This window comes from Melanostigma gelatinosum (genome assembly GCF_949748355.1).
Source record: "Melanostigma gelatinosum genome assembly, chromosome: 3".
NCBI classification, from domain to species: domain Eukaryota; kingdom Metazoa; phylum Chordata; class Actinopteri; order Perciformes; family Zoarcidae; genus Melanostigma; species Melanostigma gelatinosum.
In genome coordinates, this window is record NC_136636.1 from 11520701 (window position 1) to 11534204 (window position 13504).

At 45.3% G+C, this 13504-nt stretch overlaps 1 protein-coding gene across 2 annotated transcripts in view; it reads right to left on the reverse strand.

Moving 5' to 3' along the window:
* foxp4 (forkhead box P4) overlaps positions 1–12570 on the reverse strand; it is an 84888-nt gene extending 72318 nt beyond the window's left edge. For both annotated transcript variants that reach the window (XM_079297184.1, XM_079297185.1), the window contains exon 1: positions 12459–12570. The gene's annotated coding sequence lies outside the window, so the exon portion shown is untranslated. The remainder of the gene's footprint in view (positions 1–12458) is intronic.
* Between the last annotated feature and the right edge of the window lie 934 nt (positions 12571–13504).

The window sequence follows — 13504 nt, forward strand, 5'->3', positions numbered from 1 at the left end:
CGGCTCTCCTAAAGCTCCGGACCCCCCGCCAGCTCTTTCTGTTCACCTCCCCTTCAACTGGCCCCTCTTCACCTCCACTACAATACCTGTCCAATTACGGCAACACACACACACACGCGTGCGCACACATCTATCTTTATTTTATGGCCACTAGCAGATGAACAGCCCAATCATTCCTCCGATCAAAGCTGAATCTATTTTCCCTCTCTTCTAACTGAATGGTTTCAAACTTTGTGGATTAGAGATGGTATATTCACGGCCGGGCCTACCTGCTTATGAATAAGAGAGGAGGCAGAGAGAGAAGCCAGGAGCTATTAGCTACTTTAATCTGCTGACGAAATAAAAGAATCAGACATCTAAAGATATCCATCTCAGCTTTGCATGTAAAACCAGCAGAAATAATGTCATTCGGGACAACTCCCCTTTCCCTTTGCCTAAATATCTATCCAATCACGGTGCGTGAAAAGCCCCATTCAGGTTGGCCCTTATAAAAGTTTCATCTTATTCCACTTTCCAACTTCTCATTTCATTATCCCTATAATGGCAGATGAAAAAATGAATGGCAAAATTGAGAGGTAGCCATACAAAAAAATTAAATAACCATGATAATTAGATGTAAAGATATTATAATTCCTTTAACAGGATGCATAGAAACTGCTGCTCGACAATATTTGCCCTAATTGCTAGAATTATCATATTAACCAGTTACCATTTGAGTAAGTTGATTAAAAAAATGATTATTCGTCTATTTCTTTTAGGAGTTTCTTTATCAAAATCTTACATCCTTGAAAAATTAATTTGAAGCCGTTTCTTATCAGTTAATTAAATCGGGTTGGAAGTCATTTTTTCTGCGCGGCATGATTAGAACGGTTCTGTTCTCTTCTGTTCAGACACCATGACGTTAGAGGGGGAACTTTTCACTGTCTCATCTAACATTCAACCACAAGAATAGGACTTCTTTGAAGGGCCCGTCGCCTTTTTCTTCTTCTTCCAAACCTCTGCCTTTCTGATAAATTGTGCTATACCCAATAGATCTTTCTTTCTCGTTAACACATTCTCATTAACGGACAGAGAAAGCTAAAGGAGAGGGAAGGGGGAGAGGAAAGGAGAGCGGTGAGGGGAGGCAGAGGGGAGTAAGGGAAGGGGGCGAGAGGTGGGAATAACAGGGCAGGAAAACACCGAACCAATGGCAGAGATAAAGTCAGAGGGAGAAATGAATACACCGACAAGTTTTAGTACACGATGAAGAAAATCAAATGTAAAAAAGACAACAGGCACACACGTTGCCTGGGTGACAGCCTTGGGGTGGTCTGAGCTGAGACTAAACAACTAAGCCAGGAGCTAAAACAAGACCTGCTGTTACTACAGGAACAAAATGTCTATCTGACCAAAAAATATTCATTTCATTCCGGTAATACTTTTTTTCCAAAGAGACGACGTGGCAGTTGGCGGTGGCGATATATACATTTAATAGATTTGACTTCGTCCTGTATCAATTCAAATGTGCAGCTTTAAAAACTGCACATCAGAGGGTGACTTCACCTCAGAAAACTAGTTTTCTATTTCTGGAAGAAGACTAATTATAAAGCTCTGCCCCCTACAGTGCGCTCCACTCATCAGTCCATCCCCCGACTCCTCGGGGAGGTATGGGAGGAATGGAGAGGGAGGGAGGGCGTTCAAAAGGAGAATTAAAAGGAGAATCAGTGCGGATACAGAGCAGTATGGTGAGTCGCCCTGATTGGATAATGAATTGAATGATTATTAGAGCCCGGCTGGTAAATTCACGCAGAAATCTCTGCTCGTCATCAGCCAATCAACACGCTCCCTCATCAACCAGTCAAACCCCCACCCCCAGGGGTGCAGGGAGGGGGGGGGGGGGGGGGGGTTCTATTTGCTCCTCCATCTGCCTCTCTCCCCATTTCTCTCTCTCTCTCTCTCTCGCGCTCTTTTTCTCTTACAACACGCCATCCTGCCTTTGGTACGGCTGTCCTCATCTTTCTCTGTGGGAGACAGAGAATTCTCAAAGCCACAATTACCGCACAGAACTATCAATTTCCCCTTCAATTAACCCTGTGGGAAGAGAGGGGACGAGGGAGAGCAAGGAGAGAGCAGAGAAGGGGATGAGAGATTCAAATTTGTGATGAAGAGCGTTACCTCCCTCCGCTCCTCCTCCTCCCCTGCCCCCAGGGTGCCGGCATGTGTTTGGGCAGAGGATGGAGAGAATTACACCTCCTCGGGATGAACTTGACCCCGCCACTAAAGGTCAAAGAAGTTACTATACAGCACAGGCCCCCTATCCTCATTACCAGCAAATAGCCCAGTCCCTGTTCCACCAATGCAAGCTGTATGTTATTAACCAGCGCTCAAACCACAGCGCAGAGCTGTCGAAAGCTAAGAGAGAGATAGACAGGGAGGCAAAGCGGCAAGGAGGAGGATGGAGGGAAAGAGAAGGGGGAGGAAAAGGGTGAGGGGAAAAGGGGGGGGGGGGGGATAAGGAGGGGGTGTGATTCAGGGGTTGTGTTTCTTAGATCAGCGACTAAGGGCCTGCGCGCCGTAACAACGTAAAACTGTGACGGCATGCCTGCTCTCTGTGCTCTGCTCCCCTCTCCTCCTCGTCTTCTTTCCTCTCCAACTTCCTTCCAGCCTCCTTCTCCTCCTCCCTCCACCCACTCTCTGAGCGAACCCCTGGGGGAGCTGCTCAAACCAAACCCAGCCTTCAGCAAACTTTTGCAGGCAAACTTTTCACAAAGCGCCCAGAAGCCGCCGAACGCCTGCCTGACACCACGAAGCATGCCAGGGTTTCATTGCCACTCGCCCTCCCTCCTGTCCTCTTTTTTTTGTGCTTTAGTCCTTCGTTCCTCCCTCAGTCCCCTCAGTCCCCTCCGTCATTTATGCTGACTACTTTCCGCGGCTGAGGCACTGTTCCTGGCTGACCTTTAGACAATGGAAGCTTGCAGCAGCAGCAAGTTGCCGATTAGGGCTACAAGTTGCATACGGCATTGCTGACCTTCACTGGGCAAATGGGCATTGTGGTGTCTGCTAATCCAACAACCCAATGGCTGCCTTTTCACACTGTAATGATTGCCCTCAGCCCATAAAATATTCCTGTTCTTTCTCCATTACTTGCTGATTGTTCTTCAAAAGAAAGTTGCATGCTCGAAATCGTGGAAATCAGTTTGTTTTCTCGTCATTTGTTGTCTTCGACCTGGTTTGTTTTTCTCACTGTGAGGCAAGTAGGTGTGCTGACAAAAACACTGCATTCAAATGTCATTACAATCACAAAATGTACTGAACAAAAACATTCTCACATTGAATACAATTCTTTAAAAGCACATTTACAGTTTACAAGTCAGAATTATTAGTAATATGACTAAATGCGCGACAGTAATAGTTCCCCAACTCTATTAGAAAATATTTGCTTGCAAAATGCTTTACTTAACAAAAACATTTAAAGATTTTTTGTTGAAAATTTATTTTAATCTTTAAAAAAAATATATATATATATTTTGCACTTTTAACACACACTGACAAAAAACACAACTTCTGAGAGACGGCTGAGAGAGCTACTGATTGGCCTTGCATTGAATCTTGTCATTTCAGTCAAATTGAATAAATGATTCCTATTGAAATGGGGCCTGAGGAGAGGTAGTAAATGTTGGAGATAAACTGTGATGACAGCTTGGATGTAATGAAGAGGCTGAGGGAACACAGACCCACGATAATTAGAGACAACAGGCATGACAGAGAGAGGAGGAGAGCACAGAGAGGGGGGGGGGAGAGTAGATGGACAGGAGAAAGTGCAACAGAATAGGAGGCGAAGAGGAGGAAAGAGGGACAGCGAGTGTTGAGTCCTTCACAGCGAGTGACTATCGGAGCTCCGACAGGGAAAAGAACACTTTCCAACCAACCACGGACCAGAAATGAAGGCAGCCCTGGCAACTCCAGGGCACGCATGCTGTGTGTGTGTGTGTGTGTGCGTGTGTGTGTGTGTGTGTGTGTGTGTGTGTGCGTGTGCTGCCTTATGAGTGACACACAAACATCTTTCTCGACGCGTTAAAAAAAATGAATAAAGTAAAATACAACGGATACAAATTTTGGATACGTCTCGTCACAAGTTGACCAAAATTGTCCGTGGAAGGAAGGAAAAATGTCTGTGTTTAAAACACTGTGTTGTGCCTTTGTAGATACAGTGGAACAGAGAGTGTGACGGCATTATATTTGAATGATGTTTTTTCCTCTTGTAATCCAGCAAAAAAAAATAGTTTAAATTAATTGTTGAAAGAAAAAATAACGGCATTTATTTTATCATTCTAAAACTTGAATTGATGTATTGAAGTTGAAAATGAAAAACTGTGGCACACGTGAAAAACAATTCAAAAACTTTTCTTTAATTAATGTCAAATCTGATACCGGCAAATATATTTGAATGGTATCACATGTAGCCTGTTAGAATAATTTGAAAATTACCTTTGCTTGAACGGTGAGCCGAGAAACTAAATGCTCAAATAATATAAACCACCGTTTCTCATTTCTAACAGCTCTTTTATTCTTGTTTTTTTTTCAGAGCTCTCTGCCTTCCTTTTCTCTCAACCTCTGACCAGCATTCTGCCGGCAAACAGCGAACGGTGCTTCAAAGGCCAACAGCCCACACCACACACACACACACACACACACAGTGTCTTCTCTCTCCTCAGGAACATGAGAGCTGGCTCTAATTCACAGGCTGGTAAAGCTGTGGTGGACAGCAATCTTGATCTGGCAGGATTAGGCTACTTTTATTTCCCCAAGAGCCACGGGATGGGGGGGGGGGGGGGGGGGGGAGTGTGCGTGCGTGCGGGGTGATGGGGGAATAAAATCCTTCTACAAATGTCAGACAACGACCGGTGAACGGGAGCCGCACTGATACACACACACATTGCAAGCTCACACACTCATCATCACTCCTGAAGAAGCCCACAGTGCCACCCAGAGAAGACACTCATCACTCGCCGTCTCATCAGTGTGAGAAAGAAGGGATGTGGGGGCAAGAAAAGAGCCGAGCAGGAGGAGGAGGGAGTGGGGGTGGGATTACACAATTATTCAGATAACAGCTGGGTATAATCTAGTGGCAGATGTCTCTCGGTCAACAATGCCCACCACACACAGGCGTGCGTGTGTGTGCGCATACACACTAACAGAGTTTCAATGCCCAGCGAGCAGCCAGAGAGTTAAAAAAAAAAAACGGCCGCTGATGAACCGGCACCGACGACTTAACAACATGGCTCTCTATCGCTGTCTGGGAACGACTCAGATGAAACAATCTGTAAAAATAAAGACACAGAGCCCGTTTTCTCCTCAACGATGAAATGTCAAAAAAATACACACACAAGTTGGGAAAGCGACGACCTGTTTGCTTTTCTTGTCCTCCGACAGCCGTCTGAAAAACAAAACCTAAAACCGGAGGAATTCTGACCAAGGAGGAGAGAGGTGGAGGGTCACTGGTTGATTGACAGTTAATTGTTGTTACACACACACACACACACACACAAGAAGTGTACACACATGCAGAACAGAATCCCACACGTCTGTGAACGATCTCCAAGACTCCCGATAGCGGCTCTAGCGGGCACCCTTCCTCCCCTCCTGCCTCCCCCTCTCCCCCCCTCCCCTCTCTGAAAGGGCACTATAGAAGGCATAGAGTCCGCAGCACACTGGGCAAAGCCTGTACAGTCTCTTCACCTCGAGAGCCACAGCAGGAGGAAGGGGAAGAAGAAAGAGGGAGGGAGGACAGAAGTTGACAAGACAGAGACAAAGGACAGAGCATGTACCGGTAGTCCTTTTTCTATGGGCCAGATCATATTCATCACATTTACTCTGAAAAATGATCTCTGAATATTTCTTCCAGAAGTTTTGGGAAAACTTAATTCCTAAGCAAGGAAATCTTTCCGTGAGTTTAGGTGTAGCGGAGGAGGAAGGAAGGGCGGCCCAAGCGAGCTCTGTCAATCCGTCAACCCAGGCAGCCTATTGTGATTTGGTTTAACACTGGTTAACAGCTCGTCCTGTCAGGGGACGGATCATCCCACGCCGCCTCACATGCTAATAGCTTAAGTAGGCGTCCCATGTTCCCCGGAACTAATACCATAAATACTAATACCATAAAAGAGCAGTGCGCACCGACGCTCCAGCCTCACTTTCGCCTGCGTTAGCCAACATCCACGATACTTTACGGATTAGAAAACATAATGAGATGCATTTAAATGGTTTTTACCTCCCCGGTCCAGGATTGCAAGGAACGGGGACAAGGGGAAATACTGAAATGCTAATTTCCTATCATCATATGTTGATGTGAAGTCATCCTGGTTGAAGCAATTCAAACACTCTGATGCAAATCAAAAACTAAAAAAATGTTCAAATAAATCGGATTAATGGCGAATCTGATAACTGCAGTCACAAAGACACATCGGGAATGAGCCACAAATGAAATGAGCAGAGAAATCCAAATAGGCTATGAGTTGTTATTAACCCATCGAGGAAAAAAGACCAAACTGATTTGAGTTGAATCAGGATGTAGGTGGGTTGATGGAGCTGGATATGAATCCCTGTGCGCTCCTCCTCTTCTGTGAATCTCAGCATTTTACCGAAGCGCTCGTTCGTCCGGCTCGCAGATTGTTACCGCGGACATACGAGCACTCGTGTAACGCGTCTCCACAGTTGGTTTATGAAATGTGCAAAACGTGTGTGTGCGCGCCTCTCTGTGTGTGTGCGTGTGTGTGTGTGCGCGCGTGCATATCCATAACATTCTGAGTCTTGCGCTTCACAGCTGTCACCTACCCTTCACAGCCATCCTTTCGATACACATTAAAGCAGTGCTGCAGGAAAGTTTAGTCACATTGTTGTTCTGAGCGAAGCTTTCCACTGATCTGCTCCCTCGGTTCCCCCGCTCGATTGACGGCTGCCCTGTCAGTTTGTCGCAGCGCTTTTGAAAACACCAACGGCTCTCTGATGAAGTGCTTACAAAAGGTCATAGGGTGGAGGCGATGGAGAGCCGACTACTGAGAGAGAGGGAGGCAGGGGAAAAGGAAAGGGAGACGGGAGAGAGTGAAGGAAAATCCATAACACAAATACAGCTGTCAGAAGCAATGCGGAGTTAGCAGGGGACACAACGGCCGATGGGAGCTTTTTCATGAAGATGCTCTGCTCAAACACAACAGCCGTTCCTCTCACTTTCTCCACACAACGCTGCTCCGCTACTTTTTTTGTCCCGCTTTCGCTGACCATCTCGTGCTGCTCTACACCTGGCTGTGCCGCTGACCTAATGATCGTGTGTGACTCTTTCTTTCTGTCTGTGAAATCAAACCGGACAGCTTCAGCTGCCTTGCTTCACGATCAGTGCTCTCATCCCCCCCCCCCCCCCCCCCCCCCCCCAGACTCCGCGGCCGCAGCCCTCTCCTTTAGCTCCAGCGCTGGCCTCAGGTGCCAAGCGCACTCTGGAGAGGCTGATCTAATGCTTCCTTGGCAACAACGACCCACGCCTAAAAAGCCACACGCACGTCGTTTCCCTCGCTTCTACCACCAGCCTTTCACTCATTTGTTCTATCTCTTTCTCCGTCCCTTTCTTTCCTCCCCCACCCCCCCACCCCCCACTCCGGTGCCCGTAGGAAACAGTCTCTTCCGCTCTAAGCTGTTGGGTCACTCCTTCCCACATCCATCAGCTGTTAATGGGCCGGTGCTCTGTGGAGCCAGGGAAACATCTCTGAGCCGGCCTGCCTCTCGGCCACCCCACACACACACACTGATAGAGAAACTCATCTGAATCGCATGGACGTGTTAATGATCACAGGGTAAAACCGTTGTGTCAAGCAAAAGTGATTGTCTTATCAAGCAAAGTGCATTTTTAAAGAATGAAGTTGGGACTGCGAGCGGGGCTGCTGTCACCACGTATGCAGTGACAGCTCTTTCAAACGACACAAAAAGGACGAAACGGCGACAAAAGACAACAACGGCTTTTTCTCACAGGTGGCCAACTTCCCAAAAACTGCCTAAAGGCATCTTCCCGCTCTCCCTTACTGCCCTGCAACTTCCCTGCGTGACACCGACTTCTGACCCGTCATGAAAACACATCTCATCTTTGAAAAATGTGTGGGATTTATGATGTGCACAGCCAGACAGACACACACACACACACACACACACACACACACACACACACAAGTATTCAGCCTCAACTTCTCCTAAATAACAGGTTCAATTAGAACCACATGTATAATCAGGCCTCAGTCTAAAGCAATGTGGCGGCACTTTCACTCTGCAGTCAATCACTTCAATACACAATCAGAGCACTCCCCCACTTGCTGGCTGCCCATGAAGAATAACACCTTTATTTAATCCATTAATTTGTCAATTATTTCCCATTAACATATATTTTAAGAGGTAACAAGCCACAATTGCTGTCGTAATTGTACTCAGCGATTACATATGGAGACGTGTAGATTTAAATTTGATATCACAAAGAAGAAACTGTTTTATTCCATATAAATGAGAGCTATAATAGATTAAAATAGGTTTCATTTTAACACATAATTACACAGTTGTTTCAACATATGGAAATCTAATCCTACAGCGCTTTAACGTTTAAAAGCCCAAAACATGTTCAGCTCAAATGCACACACACCGTGCAGTCACGACAGCTTCAGGACAAACACTTAAAACAATTCCATTTTAAAAACAGGCTCTCACTCCCTGCACAGCAACATTTTTCGCCTTTCTCAAACCACATCTAAAGGATATTGAAAGTTTAACCATTTCAGCTTTTGAAGCAGGCAATGCACTGAGTGCTGCAATAGAAGAAAACCTGCGAGTATCTATCGCAGGTCAAATTCGACATGTATAGCAGAGTTGTATACGGGCGCTCTTCAACATCACTTTGGAGCCAAAAGCCCACTCAGACTTGTGGGCTTGGGATAGCAGGAGGGCTTTAAATGAGGAGAGCGCGAGAGATGGAGAGACGGACAGGCGAGCCATCGACGCTACCGACGCACAGGACATTTAAAACTTCAAATACTGTCCATTTTCACTCAAGCAGGACAGGTGAATTGAGAAAAAAGCACTCTCGCACGCAGACACTCCCGCACTCAGATATATACACTCTTCCACACATACATTCACATGTGCTAATGCCGGAGGTAAGGACTCTCTGAGTGAGTTTATGGACGAACACAATCATGTTGCTGGCTTTTAATCCAGCTTGAAGGGGTTTTAAAGCGCATGAGATTCACAGCAATTACTGCCCGTCTGTAGACGGTCTCATACATGTGCTGGAGTCACACACACCGGCACGCGGTCACACACACACACACACAGGACCGAGCTGAAAATCATCATTTTAAGTAATGTGTCAGTAAGCATAACAGAAAGAATTGTCTGGTGAAGAACAGAGTGTGAAAGTGATAAAAATCAGCAGCACATGAGCGACTCGTATAAACAATGAAACAAAACAGGACATGGAAAAGACACAGCTGTCGAGAGAAGTGAGGGGAAAAAAAGCATGCAGGGAAGAGTGTTGAGGCAAGTCAGATAAAAAAACAAAAAAAAAGGTGGCAATGCTGAGGCAAACAGACACGGACGCACAATAGCCGACAGAGAGCAGAGAGAGTCAATCTGTCTCTGACACCTCTGGCTTCCTGCACACGTACACTCTTTTTTTGCCCAAATAACTACTTCTGCCTCTCAAACACTCTTTTTGTATCATTGTCTCCCATTATATTTCGATGAAAAGCCTGTCGCTGATGTGATCAATGAGCAAAGCACAGCATGGAAATGTTAACTTCGCAGTGAGTTTATACTGTTAATGCTGCAGTGTTTAAATACAAGTAGGCATTTAACAAAAAGGTCGTATCATTTAGCAGTGAGCTACATCCAATTTAATCAAAATGCACAAATAACTAAATTGTACAGTAATTGTTGGAAATCATAACGACTCATTCTTTATACAGTAACTGAGACATCTCAGCTGCTGAGCCTGAGGGATGAAGCAGTTGAAAGAACTTGCAGCGACGAGATATTGAAGAATAAAGTCAGAGTCAAAACTGGCTGAATCATTTTTTTTTCTCTCCATATTTCTGGGAAATAATTTCAGCAAATTTAGCACACAGAAAGGAATTACCTGGGATGCATTGAGGATTCCTGTCAGCATGCAAGTCACATCATTAAAATGATACAGGTGTGCTGACATGCAAATAAAATACTTTCAGCTTCTTATGTCTTTGCTAATATTTACAAATGAATCATCTTAAAATTCTGATGTCATTTTACTGATTTAAATAAACTGCTGCACGAGCATGTGTGTGAACACTAAAACATGAATGAGCAGATTTTTATGAAGGCTACAACTAAATGTGTAATTCATTTTGTTGATTTTTTTTTTGTTAAATTCTAATTCTGCATACACTTCACAACAGGGCCTCAGAGCCACCACAAAATACCTGGTTTCCTGTATCGCACCAGAAATGTGACAAGGTCATAAAACGTGATGAAGAGTTTTTTCATTCCCGCTGGATCTTCTATTAAAGTGCAATTAAAAGTGTGTCATTGCGTCGCGGAAATGCCACCACAGAGGACGGGAGGGGGGGGGGGTGAAGGTAGGTGGGGGTTGGGGGTGGGGGGGGGGCACACAACAGGAGAGAGAGGACACAGTAAATAAAATTAATTATGCCAAATGCCCCGGCGCCCATCAATCACGGGGCAATAATGCCCGTGTCAGGGTGTGCACCCACACGGCCTGTATGCTTTTCTCTCACTGACAGACAACTAACAGCAATTAATTGTCGTTTCATCTCTCGCGCTTGTTTTGTCTGCAGCTTTCCATCACGCGGGACCTGAGTCCATCTGACATCAGAGAATGTTGTGGCTGATGTTTCAAATTTGATTAGATGTATTTTTTTTTGGGGGGGGGGGGGGGGGGGGTAGCAACTTAATTTTTACAACAAAGTTGACGTGACACAGGTTCGAACGGGAATTTGAACTGTTTATCTCATTGAGATGAATGCGATTTAAAAATAAATATACAGTAGCGGTTTTAAGTTTTTTCTTTTCTCTAAGCAGAAAGGATAATGTTCCTCTGTGGTGCAGGCCTGCTTTCAGGCGGCTGTTGATTGCAAAAAAGAAAAGGAAAAACATGGGTCATGTAGAGGTTCTGGTACAGACTTCAACCCCCTCAATTTCTCATCTTATAATATTGTCAAAGTCAGCTCCGTACATGCAGGCATATTTTGTTATCATCAAACGTCTAACACGTCTATTGTATTTGATGCAACGTATCTGATTTATGAAATATAAAAAGACGCATCAGTATGTTACAATGCACTCATGATCAGCCTACAACCCTACAGATGAACGTCCTTCTGGACCTCGAGTTGCATCTTGTTATTTAATTCGGTGAGTCAATGTGGAAAATGCAACAGAACTCAGCGAGGTCACAAAACGCGGTTCCAATTTCAAAAGTCAAAATGCTTTGAAAAGAAAGTATTGTCCCCTGACCTATTGACGATCCACAAGAAAGCATTTTCTCTCTCTTAAAACAAGGGGGTCTATTATCTCCAGCGAGGGCCGCAAAATCCTCTTTTTTTTATTCATTTGAAACGTTGTCGTTTAATTATCAAAAACTAAATGAAACGATTTGAACGACTTTAAGAATTTAAAGACAGTGCTAAAGGTCTGGGGGGCGAAACAGGTACAACGCGATGACAAAGCGTTCACACACGAGACAATTATCACCACAAAACCAACGTCAGTGTTTAATATTAAATCCCTGAACAGGGATTATTTACGGGCACGCAAAGTTAAGCTTGTTGCCTCCCGACATCTTAGTTCGTCCAAACCTGCGAGACAAACTTTCTGTTGCCTCATGAGCGAGGACTTCCGACAATGACACTTTCTAAAAACCGCCGGTCTCTCAGTCCACGAAACTCTACGATCATTTGATTGTTTCTTCTTCTTTTTTTAAAAGAGTTCAAAGAAATTGCACATTGTTAAAACAAACGTTGCTTTAAATAAACTTCAGTTTCCGCTCTGTGCGGTAAATAACACGTGTGAAAGTATAGCGAAGAAATAGAAGGGAACTTATTCCACCGGCTCCTTGCTGTTGTAGAAATTGAATAGATGAAAGCTTCAAAGAGGATTTTAATACGTGGCTGAGAAGTTTAGCGTTCAACAATCCGATGAAAAGAAAGTTCAAATGAAACATGGACGGAGGGAAGTCCGGAAGAGGAGAACCCCGAGTGTGCCAAGCTGTTTACAATACCCTATTTTATTATTAGCCTCGCGTGGAGTTTCACAAACAATGTGCGATGAAAAAGTTGAAGTTCGATGTCTTGTTGGTAGACAACGTGTGTATCAGAGAGTTTCAATGGAAGCACAGAGCGAGGAAAGAGTGAGGAAGGCAAATCAAAAGGGGGAAAGGAAAGTGTAGATAATGCATCAACCTGTTCTCTTGTTTTCTGGAGAAGTCAACTTTCACGCCAGTGGTTGGACCATGTGGACAGCACCGCTTCTGCTCCTCAAACCCCCGGCGCGTCCACTCTCTCTCACGGCGACAAAAGGGGCACACAAGCCGACGGGACGAGAAAAAAAAAAAAAAAAAAAAATGGAAAGAAACAGAGAGGGGAGAGAGGGAGAGACAGAGAATTCTAGGATCTAAGACCGCACGGCCATTACTTTAAACGACAAAGCGTGCTCGTTAGTCCTTTCCTTTTCCCTTTTGTGTGCGTCCTCTCTCCTCGGAGTGGCCCCTCTGGAGTGAAGTCAGAACAATACTGCCGCTAAAACTCTGGCACTGTGCGCAAGTTGCCGCGGAGAAAGCGCGCAGCTTCTTGTCTTGTTTTGTTGCGTCTGCTTCCCCTCGCTATCTCTTCAAGAGGCTCATTCAGCGCGAACAACCCTTCCACCGGTCCTCACTTTTTGGCATCCCCGTCTGTTGCTTGCTCGTTTGCTGGAAATCAGGGTTGAATCACTAGGGCTGTGTGAGTGTACGAGTGTGGAGTGTGTGTGTGTGTTGCGAGGGGGACAGTTTGCTGCGCTACCGTAATGCCTCTAAAGCAGGTGCGCGTTTTCATCGCTTGCCCGATCCTCGTAAAGCCCTGGCGCACAAAAGGAAAACAGCAGCCGGTGAGAGGTAGAGCCTATCTCTCTCTCTCTCTCTCTCTCTGTGTCTCCCAGTGTGTGTGTGTGTGTGTGTGTGTGTGTGTGTGTGTGTGTGTGTGTGTGTGTGTGTGTGTGTGTGTGTGTGTGTGTGTGTGTGTGTGTGTGTGTGTGTGTGTGTGTGTGTGTGTGTGTGTGTGTGTGTGTGTGTGTGTGTGTGTGTGTGAGGGGAAGGCACTGATCTTTTGACCTCTCTTTGCATCCCGGCTGAGTTGTGCTATTGTGGAGGCAGAGAAGAACAGATGTTACTCTGCACAGATTTTGAGCTTAGAAACCATCAACAAAGCACGATCATCCAAACTAAACTGGTCGACTGTTAAACATTTATGAT